This window comes from Oncorhynchus clarkii, chromosome 14 (assembly GCF_045791955.1).
Source record: "Oncorhynchus clarkii lewisi isolate Uvic-CL-2024 chromosome 14, UVic_Ocla_1.0, whole genome shotgun sequence".
NCBI lineage: Eukaryota > Metazoa > Chordata > Actinopteri > Salmoniformes > Salmonidae > Oncorhynchus > Oncorhynchus clarkii.
This window is the reverse complement of record NC_092160.1, coordinates 34,269,680-34,283,588: the sequence shown is the minus strand read 5'-3', so window position 1 is coordinate 34,283,588 and position 13,909 is coordinate 34,269,680.

The following is a 13,909-nucleotide window of genomic DNA, read 5'->3' as shown; positions in this document are numbered from 1 at the left end:
AGAATGGATAGAAGAAACAATTTGAGAGGACAAGGACGAGTGCGTATGCGAGGTGGGCGACGAGGAGGAAGAGGAGGAGGAGGGCAAGAAAGAGGAAGAGGAGGACGAAGAGGAAGAGGAAGACAAAGAATGGAAATATCTGATGAAATTCCAGCAACAGTTATAGACCATGTTCTTGTCCATGGACTGACAATGAGGGAAGCAGGACTTAGAGTGCAACCCAATTTGAGCCGATGTTCTGTGTCCACCATAGTAAGGACATTCAGAGAAGAGAACAGGTACAGTACACTACTGTATTTTTGTAATTGCACATTTACTGTACTACACTATATGCAGCTGTTTCAATAGACATTTGTAAAGTTAGTCACTGTATGTATTGTACTGCATGAATATGTTTTGTAACTGCACAACTACTTTTTGTAGAATTACAAGGCTGCCACATGCAGGTGGAAGGACAGCTATATTCACTCGGAAGCAAGAGGCTGTTATAGCTGGCATGGTCCTTCAAGATAATGCAATACGACTCAGAGAAATCCAGGAACGAGTGATACAAGACAACACACACTTCCAGGGAATCAACAGTGTGAGCATTTCCACAATTGACCGTGTCCTCCATCGTAACAGGATGCGAATGAAACAAGTATACAGAGTACCTTTTGAGCGCAACTCACCAAGGGTGAAAGAACTGCGAGCTCAGTATGTGCAAGTAAGTGTACATTCAGAAACATTTACTGTAATCCAGATTGTCTACAGTACTAACACATACCATGTGAATGACATTACTCTTCAGTACATACAATGTATGTGAATCAGAAGCCTAATTGTACTCTACAGTATAGCACTGTCTCTGTACGACTTACAAAATCCTACATACAGTATATTGTATTTCTACACAGACAATATTTGACTTGGAATCCTTGGACAGACCCCATGAGTTCATCTTTGTCGATGAAGCAGGCTTCAATCTAACAAAGAGGAGAAGGAGAGGCCGAAACATGATTGGACAGCGGGCCATTGTTGAAGTCCCTGGTCAACGAGGTGGCAATGTCACAATCAGCAACCATGGTGTTCCACATCACCATGTTACACTCTGGCCATATAACACCCAGCACCTTCTAAGATGTATTGCCAATCTAAGATATATTTTATTTGAGCAGCAGGTTCAAGAGCTAAATGAGAAACCCATTCCCACCTATGTGATAGTGTGGGACAATGTCAGTTTCCACCGAGCTGCTCAGGTAAGGGAATGTTTTAACATCAATGGGCAGTTTATGAACTTGTACCTCCCTCCATACTCGCCTTTCCTGAATCCGATTGAGGAGTTTTTCTCCTCTTGGAGATGGAAAGTGTATGATAGACAACCCTACACCAGAGTAAACCTGCTGCAAGCCATGGATTTAGCCTGTGGTGATATAGGTGAGGAATCATGTCAGGGCTGGACACGACACACAAGAGGCTTCTTGTGGGGGATAATATTGCTTGGGATGTCGACGAAGCGCTCTGGCCTGACCCAGCCCAAAGACAAGAAGAAGCACATTGATCACATGTTTACTCCTTTGATTTTTGTCCCTTTTAGTATTGTAAACTGTAGTACAGAGCATTGTAGGCTGTATACTGTACAATGGACAATTGTATGGCCCTGAACATTGTGCTTTCCATTTATTAACAGTACTGACTGCTCAATAGATCTTGACTGGTGGCAGGTTCATATCAACAAAGAACAAGTATCACAGAGACAAAGGACAAGTTTGTGAGATGCAGGGTACAGTACTGTAAAAATAGGTGTACAAGGAGGAGGAAGAACAAAAAACAAAATTGCAAAGAGGAAAGCAGAGTAGTAATTTCTGATCGACTTTGAGCTACTATGATAGAACATGTTTTCGTTCATCAAAAGACAATGACGGAAAAATATGAATATTTTTTTACATAAAAAATTTACTTCTCCCTAAGAATTGTATGTTTTGAACAATGTGTTTTCTATTTTTCGGTGTGTTGTTTACTGACTGCTTGAGAGTGTATATCATTTTGATCACTTTGTTTATGATTTGAGAGCAGTGTTTGATTTTGAACACAGGTAAAACTGTTTTGAGGCAAATGTTTCATTTTTGCGAGAGGAGTCAGAGGTTATGTAAATACTGCTTGAAGATGAGGTTTTGTGTTTAATGTTTTCAGGAAATGGAGCAAGGTTTCAGAAATTGTGTTTTAGCAATTGAGAAAAACTGTAATGCCAAAATAACATGCAAAACAGGCAACCCAGCTGCCTGCATGCAGTAGCTGTGTGTGAGCCTCAGATGACTATATACACCTTCATTCTCAAAATGATTATCTGAGAAAGAAATAATTAGTTGAATAAAGTTGGCAGCAATCACTTTTAGACGGACATCTATAGCTAGGTTTCCATCCAATCGGTGACAGATTTTCATGCGAATATTCTATAATTCAGTGGTAGTTTTCAAAAAATGTACTTACGGTGGATAAAATCTGTGCGTGAAGAGGTAGTACACATACATTGTACTTCTTCGCTTAAATTTTCATGTACCGAAACAAAATCTAAAGTTCGATTTGTTTCCATTGCATTTTCAACTCTACCTGATAGTTTAGTCACAAAAAACTGTTGTGTTGTATCTACTCTGATCATGGCACCTGCTCTCTAGCCAACAGCTCACAGATACAGTGCGGGTAGTCTGAGCGGGTTGTCTAGTTTAGTTTAGCCTAGTTTAGTTTATTAGCATCCCCATTTCCTACTGCACATGCAGCAGCAACTCTTCCTGGGGTCCACATAAAACATACAAATACATGACAAAATACAGAACAGTAAAAGACAAGAACAACGTACTGTAAGATATTACACTAACTTCTACTATAAAAATACTATCTAGTATACTATAAAACATACTATCTAGTATACTATAAAAAATACCATCTAGTATACTATAAAAAATACCATCTAGTATACTATAAAAAATACTATATAGTATACTAAGCAAATACTTCTAGTATAATATGAAAATACCATCGCGTATACTCTGCAAAAAATACTATCTAGTATACTACAAAAATACTATCTAGTATACTGTAAAAATACTATCTAGCATACTATAACAAATACTATCTAGTATACTATAAAAAATACTATCCAGTATACTATAAAAAATACTATCTAGTATACTATGCAAATACTTTCTAGTATACTATGAGGTGTACTATAAAAATACTATCTAGTATACTACAAAAATACTATCTAGTATACTGTAAAAATACTATCTAGGATACCATGAAAATACTATCTAGTATACTATGAAAATGCTATCTAGTATACTCTGAAAATACTATCTAGTATACACGATGAGATTATTATGGACAAAAGAGCAATATTTTTTTTTATTTGTCAAATGGCAGCCAAGCATTGATGATCATGTCACCAGAATAAGACCCTCGATATTTATTGAAAAGAGCATCAAGCTCATCGCCTTGCACTTTCACCACCCTGTGAAGTCATGTATTTCATCATCATGTATTTCATCTGTAGCCTAATAAACTGCATGCTTTCCTGAGTCGTAGTGGGAGGACCACATAACATGTCATCACGTGACTCCAAAGTTACGATGGTTATTGGTTATTATATCAATATTTGTGAATAAAAGCATTTCCACCGACATTTCTCGCATAATAATTTTTACCAACACAAAAAAATCCCATCTTGTCTAGCATATTTTGTTTTCTCAACATTTGGAAAGTTTACTGACAAATGTTCTGTTTACATCAAGCCTGTCATAAAAAAAACATTTGACTTTACAGGCATAAAAGGATGGAAACCTGCTTAGTGGTGTGATTTTTTTAGTTTTCTACAGTTTTATATTTCACTTCTGGCAGACCTGCATGTGAATTAATGAAGAATACTAAATAAACCCTTCAGCATGAGTGAATTAGTAAAGTATATAAGTAAATCCTTCAGCATGAGTGAATTAGTAAAGTATATAAGTAAATTCTTCAGCATGAGTGCATACCACGGGGAAGCTGGGAAATCCAAAAAGGGGAGAGGGGAGGATTGAACATTAAATGCTGCTGGAAAGATCAAACACCTCAGCCTCATTTTCTCTATGAAGCCCCACTGAGTCCTAAAACAATGACTACTGCACTGGGAGGGACATAGGTCCCTTTATATGATAGATGTTTGGCTTTATGCTAACCGCTACAAATGGTCAAATCTGCACCCTATGGGCCCTGGTCAAAAGTAGTGCACTACATAGTGAACATTGCCATTCAGGATGCAACTCCAACAGCAGCACAAACACGGACTGGAATAAATGAAAGCCTAGTGAGTTCATTTAGGGTTTTACTCTTTAGTTAAAGTGTAAATTATAGGTTCTTGATTTACTTCTGTTTGAACACCCACAATGATGACAATGCAGGCTGATGCAGCCTTATGCTAAATCCCTTGTTGTTACCTTAAGACTGTACACTGTCATGGTCAAAACATATAGATTCAATGGTTGTAAGGATGGGGAGATGTCTGTCCGTAATAAAGAGACACCACACTCCACACAGAAAGCCCTGCAGGCAGGAAGAAGATAGAGGAAAAACTAAAAGAAATGGAGGAACTTATTCAAGAAAGATCAAGTGTACTATATATTTTTTTAAATAAAGCAAACTGGATGGAATATGGGGAAAAATGCACCAAATTATTTTTTTATCTCCAACATAGAAATGTTACCAAAAATAATTGACTGAATCTTGTTACAAATGACGGAGTCACCCATGATTCACCAAATTATATTTTGAAAGAGGAAACAAAGGACTTTAAGCAGTCTTCTCCATCTCCTCTAACCGAAGATAATTGTATGGATTATTTTTTCTATGAATAATGTAAAATTAAGAAAATTACAGAAAGACTCAGGTGGAGGTGAAATTACAGAGGAGGAACTTCTTGATGCAATTAAAACCTTTAAGTTGGGGAAAACTCCAGGGCTGGATGGCATACCAGTGGAGGTATACCAAACCTTTTTTAGATATACTCAGAGGACCGTTATTAGCATGTTTTAACCACTCCTATGTAAATGGTAGATTATCAGACACTCAACAAGAAGGTCTGATTTAATTACTACTGAAACAGGATCCCATGTGGTATATATAAAGATCCAGTCCATTTAAAACAAATGGAGATCCCTTACATTTCAGTGTTGTGATGCAAAAATTCTAGCAAAATGTATAGTGCATAGAATTAAAAAGGTATTGTCGGACATTATACATTCTAATCAGACAGTTTTTTTTTCCATGGACGATACATTGGAGATACTGCAAATATTGTAAACAAAACACTATGACAAATCTGGGAAACCAGGCCTGCTATTTATAGCTGACCTTGAAAAGGTTTTTGATAAAGTACGACTTGAGTTCATATATAAATGCCTGGAACATTTACATTTTGAAAAATTTCATAAAATGGGTTAAAATCATGTATAGTACCCCTAGGTGTAAAATAGTAAATAATGGCTACTTCTCATAAAGTTTTAAACTGTCAAGAGGAGTAAAACAAGGTTGTCCACTATCGGCATATCTTTTTATTATGGCTATCACATTGTTAGCTAATAAAATCAGATCCAACAATAGAATCAAGGCATTAGAAATTCATTGCTTAAATACAAAAGGTGTCATTGTACGCCGATGATTCATGTTTTCCTTTCAATCCACAACTTGGATCCACAGCCTCATAGAGGATCTAGATCATTTTTCTAACCTTGTCTGGATTACAACCAATTGATGATCAGTGATGATCATATTACGTATTGGATCACTGAAAAATATGACTTTTACATTATCGTGTAGTTCAACAATAAAATGGCTGATGGTGATGTGGATATAATCGGTATACACATTCCAAAATAAATAACTGATCTCACTCCAATACGTTTTAATAGAAAGTTAGAAAAAATAGATAAGATCTTGCTCCTGGCTGGCTGGCGGCTCTGGCGCCTCCTGGCTGGCTGGCGGCTCCTGGCTGGTGGCTCCTGGCGGCTCCTGGCTGGCTGGCGGCTCAGGACAGACGGGCGGCTCAGAACAGACTGGCGACTCTGGCGGCTCAGGACAGACGGGAGACTCTGGCGGCTCAGGACAGACGGGAGACTCTGGCGGCTCTGGGCAGGAGGAAGGATCTGGCAGCGCTGGACAGGCGGGAGCACCTCTAGGGAGAAGACGGAGAGACAGCATGGTGCAGGGGGCTGCCACCGGAGGGCTGGTGCGTGGAGGTGGCACTGGGTAGACTGGACCGTGCAGGCGCACTGGAGCTCTTGAGCACCGAGCCTGCCCAACCTTACCTGGTTGAATGCTCTTCCTAGCCAGGCCAGTGCGGCGAGGTGGAATAGCCCGCACTGGGCTATGCTGGCGAACCGGGGACACCATGCGTAAGGCTGGTGCCATGTACGCCGGCCCGAGGAGACGCACTGGAGACCAGATGCATAGAGCCGGCTTCATGGCACCTGGCTCGATGCCCACTCTAGCCCGGCCGATACGAGGAGCTGGAATGTACCCCACTGGGCCATGCACACGCACCGGGGACACCGTGCGCTCCACCGCATAACACGGTGCCTGCCCGGTCCCTCTCGCTCTCCGGTAAGCACGGGAAGTTGGCGCAGGTCCCCTACCTGAACTCGCCACACTCCCCGTGTGTCCCCCCCAAGAAGTTTCTGGGGCTGCCTCTCGGGCTTCCTTGCCAGCCGTGTTCCCTCAAAGCGCTGGCTCCCTTTACCTACTGCCTCCGCTCTCCTGGCTGCCTCCACCTGTTCCCATGGGAGGCGATCCGTCCAGCCAGGATCTCCTCCCATGTGTAGCAACCCTTGCCGTCCAGAATCTCCTCCCAAGTCCATTCCTCCTTATAGCGCTTCTCTTGCTGATGCTGCCTGTTACCATGCTGCTTGGTCCTTTTTTGGTGGGTGGTTCTGTAAGGGTTGTCGTCGGTGGAAGAAGGAGAGGACCAAAGTGTTCATCTTTTTAATAAACAACTGAACACTTCAAAATTACAAAACAACAAAGTGACAACCGAAACAGTTCTATCTGGTGCAGACACACAAAGACTGAAAATATAGAAAAACTAACATAGACTGCCCACCCCAACTCACGCCCTGACCATACTAAATAAATACAAAACAAAGGAATAAAGGTCAGAACGTGACACAGACACACACACACACACACACACACACACACCTACACACACACACACACACACACACACACACACACCACACACACACACACACACACACACACACATACACACACACACACACACAAACTATATGTCAATGTTTTAAATATGTGTCAATTGTAAACTCTTTTGTCGGTAATGTAATTTTGTGTTATGTGTCAGACCCCAGTAAGACTAGCTGTCGCTATTTGCATCGGCCAATGAGGATCCTAATATATCAAAACTAATCCAATCAAATGCATGAATGTTGTTATGCAGAATGTTTTTTCCCTCACCCTAATATGTTCTTTGTTCTTGCTCTGTTGCCCCAACCTGGTCCCATATCTGTGTGTGATGTCTCGCACAAACAACTCTGAGGCCATGCTATCGTAACTGTCTGTCTGACCACATAGTAACCCTGGAGACTTATACTGATTGGCAGTTAGTTGTACTCTCTGTAATTACACAGAGACACACAGAGGACACCAGGTGACGCTGACGGCGATGTCATCGTGTGGAGCAGTTTTTAGGCCTATCCATGATGTGTTTTAGGCTTCACTAGCCTACAGATGTCAAATTGTTAATATTGAGAGAGAAAGTGTATTTGATTATCTTGAAATAAAAGGACCTATTTTGGCAGGATGCAGAGAATAAGACCTATTTTGGCAGGATGCAGAGAAGAAGACCTATTTTGGCAAGATGCAGAGAAGAAGACCTATTTTGGCAGGATGCAGAGAAGAAGACCTATTTTGGCAGGATGCAGAGAAGAAGACCTATTTTTGCAGGATGCAGAGAAGAAGACCTATTTTGACAGGATGCAGAGAAGAAGACCTATTTTTTGCAGGATGCAGAGAAGGAGACCTATTTTTGCAGTTATTTCATTCTCCCATTAACTGACTGGGATAATAGCTAGAATGAATTGATGACTTAAAATGACTATCAAGGACAGTGAAGAACAGTGCAGAACAGTGAAGCCCTATAGACTGTCTGACAGATCTTCTAGCTACATTAATATAGCTAATAGTAGTCATTATCCATTCTTGAAATAGGACAGTATCTTTTACTACAGTCCAACAGGTGAAGAGACCTTTCAACAGGCTATAACTGAGGATTAGCTGCCAGCATGGCAGCCGACTAGTCCCTCTGAGTAGTGAAATGTCTGCAGATGTAGCCCACTGTTTAAAACTCTGATGACGTGGTGTATGAGAGTACTGAATCACAGCCTGTGCTTGGTGTTCTGGTCTGGCCAAGCACTTTGGCTCACGTCCTGCCCAGCTGGACAGAGGAGATGAAACAGGGTGTTCTGGTCTGGCCAGGCACTTTGGCTCACGTCCTGCCCAGCTGAACAGAGGAGATAAAACAGGGTGTTCTGGTCTGGCCAGGCACTTTGGCTCACGTCCTGCCCAGCTGGACAGAGGAGATGAAACAGGGTGTTCTGGTCTGGCCAGGCACTTTGGCTCACGTCCTGCCCAGCTGAACAGAGGAGATAAAACAGGGTGTTCAGGCCGTACAGAGGAATTAAGGACATTGGTCATTCATTTGAGATTCCACAGAAAAGTTACTTTACTGAAACTTTCACTAAATCTTAAAAATGACTTTGTAAATTTGAGCATAAACCGGTCTGTTTATTGTTAACAAATTAAAGGGTGCAGTGTTCTTAATTCCATTTTTAGGATGACTCCAATGTCTTTCAGTCACAGAACATGTGGCTTCAACTCTCTCAAATAAACATATCGTCCATTTTGGGTTCTTCCTAGAGGCTAGTCTTTTTCTATTTGAAGTTCTGATAGGGGTTATGTGTGTGTTATGTTAGTGTCTGCATGAGCATGAGAGGATAATCTGTGTCTGGAGTTGTCTTGTGTCTGAAGGTGTCTTTTTCTATGAGGCTCGGATAGAGGATGAGTCTGTTATTGTCTTCTGTTTGAGCAGTAGAGCAGTCTGTCTCTGTGTCTCTATGTCTCTAAATGTCTCTGTCTCCTAATTTCTCTGTGTTCTGTGTCTCTAAATGTCTCTATGTCTCCAAATGTCTGTGTCTATAAATGTCTCTGTTTCTATGTTTCTAAATGTCTCTGTGTCTCTAAATGTCTCTGTGTCTCTAAATGTCTCTGTCTCTAAATGTCTCTAAATGTCTCTGTGTCTCAGAATGTCTCTATGTCTCCAAATATCTCTGTGTGTCTAAATGTCTCTATGTCTCTAAATGTCTCTGTGTCTCTAAATGTCTCTGTGTCTCAAAATGTCTCTATGTCTCTAAATGTCTCTGTGTCTCCAAATATCTCTGTGTCTCAGAATGTCTCTAAATGTCTCTGTGTCTCCAAATATCTCTGTGTATCTAAATGACTCTGTGTCTCTAAATATCTCTGTGTCTCTAAATGTCTCTAAATGTCTCTGTGTCTCTAAATATCACTGTGTCTCTAAATGTCTCTAAATATCTATGTGTCTCTAAATGTCTCTAAATGTCTCTGTGTGTCTAAATGTCTCTATGTATCTAAATGTCTCTGTATCTCTAAACATCTCTGTGTCTCAAAATGTCTCTGTCTCTAAATGTCTCTATGTCTCTAAATGGCTCTGTCTCTAAATGTCTCTATGTCTCTAAATGTCTCTGTCTCTAAATGTCTCTATGTCTCTAAATGTCTCTGTATCTCTAAATGTCTCTGTCTCTAAATGTCTCTATGTCTCTAAATGTCTCTGTGTCTCTAAATGTCTCTGTATCTCTAAATGTCTCTGTATCTCTAAATGTCTCTGTATCTCTAAATGTCTCTGTATCTCTAAATGTCCATATAAATAAATAAAATATGTGTCTAAATGTCTCTATGTCTCTAAATGTCTCTATGTCTCTGTCTCTAAATGTCTCTGTCTATAAATGTCTCTATGTCTCTAAATGTCTCTGTCTATAAATGTCTCTATGTCTCTAAATGCCTCTATGTGTCTAAATGTCTCTATGTCTCTAAATGTCTCTGTCTATAAATGTCTCTATGTCTCTAAATGTCTCTGTCTCTAAATGTCTCTGTCTATAAATGTCTCTATGTCTCTAAATGTCTCTGTCTATAAATGTCTCTGTCTCTAAATGTCTCTGTCTCTAAATGTCTCCATCTATATGTTGCTAAATGTCTCTGTCACTAAATGTCTCTGTATCTCTAAATGTCTCTGTCTACAAATGTCTCTATGTCTCTAAATGTCTCTGTCTATAAATGTCTCTATGTCTCTAAATGTCTCTAAATGTCTCTGTCTATAAATGTCTCTATGTCTCTAAATGTCCATGTCTCTAAATGTCTCTATGTCTCTGGGTCTCTAAATGTATCTTTCTCTAATTTTCTCTGTCTCTAAATGTCTCTTTGTCTGTAATTGTCTCTGTGTCTCGAAATGTGTCTGAATGTCTGTGTCTCAAAATGTCTCTGTGTCTCTAATTGTCTCTAAATGTCTCTGTGTCTCTAAATGTGTCTAAATGTCTCCGTGTCTCTAAATGTGTCTGAATGTCTGTGTCTCAAAATGTCTCTGTGTCTCTAAATGTCTCTAAATGTCTCTGTGTCTCTAAATGTCTCTGTGTCTCTAATTGTCTCTAAATGTCTCTGTGTCTCTAAATGTGTCTAAATGTCTCCGTGTCTCTAAATGTGTCTGAATGTCTGTGTCTCAAAATGTCTCTGTGTCTCTAAATGTCTCTAAATGTCTCTATGTCTCTGGGTCTCTAAATGTATCTTTCTCTAATTTTCTCTGTCTCTAAATGTCTCTTTGTCTGTAATTGTCTCTGTGTCTCGAAATGTGTCTGAATGTCTGTGTCTCAAAATGTCTCTGTGTCTCTAAATGTCTCTAAATGTCTCTGTGTCTCTAAATGTGTCTAAATGTCTCCGTGTCTCTAAATGTGTCTGAATGTCTGTGTCTCAAAATGTCTCTGTGTCTCTAAATGTCTCTAAATGTCTCTGTGTCTCTAAATGTCTCTGTGTCTCTAAATGTCTCTTTGTCTGTAATTGTCTCTGTGTCTCGAAATGTGTCTGAATGTCTGTGTCTCAAAATGTCTCCGTGTCTCTAAATGTCTCTAAATGTCTCTGTGTCTCTAAATGTCTCTAAATGTCTCTGTGTCTCTAAATGTGTCTAAATGTCTCTGTGTCTCTAAATGTCTCTAAATGTCTCTGTGTCTCTAAATGTCTCTGTGTCTCTAAATGTCTCTAAATGTCTCTGTGTCTCTAAATGTCTCTGTGTCTCTAAATGTCTCTAAATGTCTCTGTGTCTCTAAATGTCTCTGTGTCTCTAAATGTCTCTAAATGTCTCTGTGTCTCTAAATGTCTCTAAATGTCTCTGTGTCTCTAAATGTCTCTGTCTCTAAATGTCTCTGTGTCTCTAAATGTCTCTGTGTCTCTAAATGTCTCTGTGTCTCTAAATGTCTCTGTGTCTCTAAATGTCTCTGTGTCTCTAAATGTCTCTGTGTCTCTAAATGTCTCTAAATGTCTCTGTGTCTCTAAATGTCTCTGTGTCTCTAAATGTCTCTAAATGTCTCTGTGTCTCTAAATGTCTCTAAATGTCTCTGTGTCTCTAAATGTCTCTAAATGTCTCTGTGTCTCTAAATGTCTCTAAATGTCTCTGTGTCTCTAAATGTCTCTGTGTCTCTAAATGTCTCTAAATGTCTCTGTGTCATGTCTGCAGCTGCCATTTTTATAGATGGAGCCATGATTTTAGAAGAGGAGGAAGTCTAAACAAACCACTGATCTGAGATCAGTCTACCTGCTCCATGTTATCAGCAGCACTATCAGCCTTCCTGGCCAGAGGAGACATTCAACGTTGGAATGCAATGAAAATCACTGCTGTGAGCTCGTCAGAACAAGCCCAAGGTGTTCTGATGTCCATCATTGCAGCAGCTACACAATAAATGCTGTTTGATTCTTGGTATTTGTTTGAAAAGACAGGCCTCACAGTATCCATCAGCAGCAGCTGGGACTGGATTTATGTTGTCTAAAAAGTATCACTAAGTATTAATTTGCTTTATTTTGTGCACCTTCAATCATACTACGAAATGGTATTTAAAGAGGCAAGGCTGCTGTTTGGCTGGTAAACTAATTATAGATTGTGGCTTTAATATCCGGCTTCATTGCGTTCCATTGTCGGCTGTGTAAAGTCAGAGTTTAGACCCCTCTTTTACACCACTGCTACTCTCTGTTGTTATCATCTATGCATAGTCATTTTAATAACTCTACCTACATGTACATATTACCTCAATTACCTCGACTAACCGGTGCCCCCGCACATTGACTCTGTACCGGTACCCCCCCTGTATATAGTCTCACTATTGTTATTTTACTGCTGCTCTTTAATTACTTGTTCATTTTATTTCTTATTCTTGTTCATATTCTTTATTCTTATTATTATTTTTGTGTTAATGTTTGTATTCTTTTTAAACTGCATTGTTGGTTAGGGGCTCGTAAGTAAGCATTTCACTGTAAGGTTTACACCAGTTGTATTCAGCATTTCACTGTAAGGTCTACTACACCTGTTGTATTCAGCATTTCACTGTAAGGTCGACACCAGTTGTATTCAGCATTTCACTGTAAGGTCTACTACACCTGTTGTATTCAGCATTTCACTGTAAGGTCGACACCAGTTGTATTCAGCATTTCACTGTAAGGTCGACACCAGTTGTATTCAGCATTTCACTGTAAGGTCGACACCAGTTGTATTCAGCATTTCACTGTAAGGTCGACACCAGTTGTATTCAGCATTTCACTGTAAGGTCGACACCAGTTGTATTCAGCATTTCACTATAAGGTCTACTACACCTGTTGTATTCAGCATTTCACTATAAGGTCTACTACACCTGTTGTATTCAGCATTTCACTGTAAGGTCGACACCAGTTGTATTCAGCATTTCACTGTAAGGTCGACACCAGTTGTATTCGCGCATGTGAATAATAACATGTGATTTGATTTAGATTTGAATTAAATCTAATGACGTGGGCAGTGCAGAAAATAAATACTATTTCAGCCAATCCAACCATGTCTGTATGCCCACTGTTGCATATTTACTCTCAGCACTCCATATGCACATTTAACTCAATTCTCGATAAGTCAGATTTCTGTTTCCTTTGGCAGGGACCACAGGATCTAACAGGAGCGTTTCCCTCCCCTCGGGAGGACGGCCTCTCTGGTCAACTCAGGAAAGAGTCAGACAGGGTAGTGAGAGGAGGGTGAATTTACTGTACCTCCCTGGGATTTCCTATCTAAGCTGTTGAGACACTTGATTGAACAGCCAATTATTCAATCGTAGTTCATCAATCAGTCTCTATATTAAACAAGCAACAGTCTTGGGTTGCAGGAATTCCAAAAAGTGACACATATTTTAATGTACATTCTCACAACACCTACAGTAAGTTATCTATTACCTAATATCGTGTTTAATTACTGTTTGATTCATTCAGTCGCAAATGTATTTATTTATAAATGATTATTATTACTTTTATTTTTTTTATTTAGAAATATAAAAAAAAATAATTGTATGAATTACAAAAATACGTCTCCCTGTTTCCATAGATCTCCTTCTGCAATGAATAAGTTGAGTGAAGCGCTATAATTGTCACTAGATAGCCTTCATTATTTTGTGGATGAAAGCAATACAGATTATATTTTACAATAACAAAGTATTTAATAAGCATGTGTTCCCAGATATACCTGCCTTATGGACAACGTTTGGCAAAATCACAAAAGCAAATAGACTGTATTTGTGACCGTCTAGCTAAGCCAGTA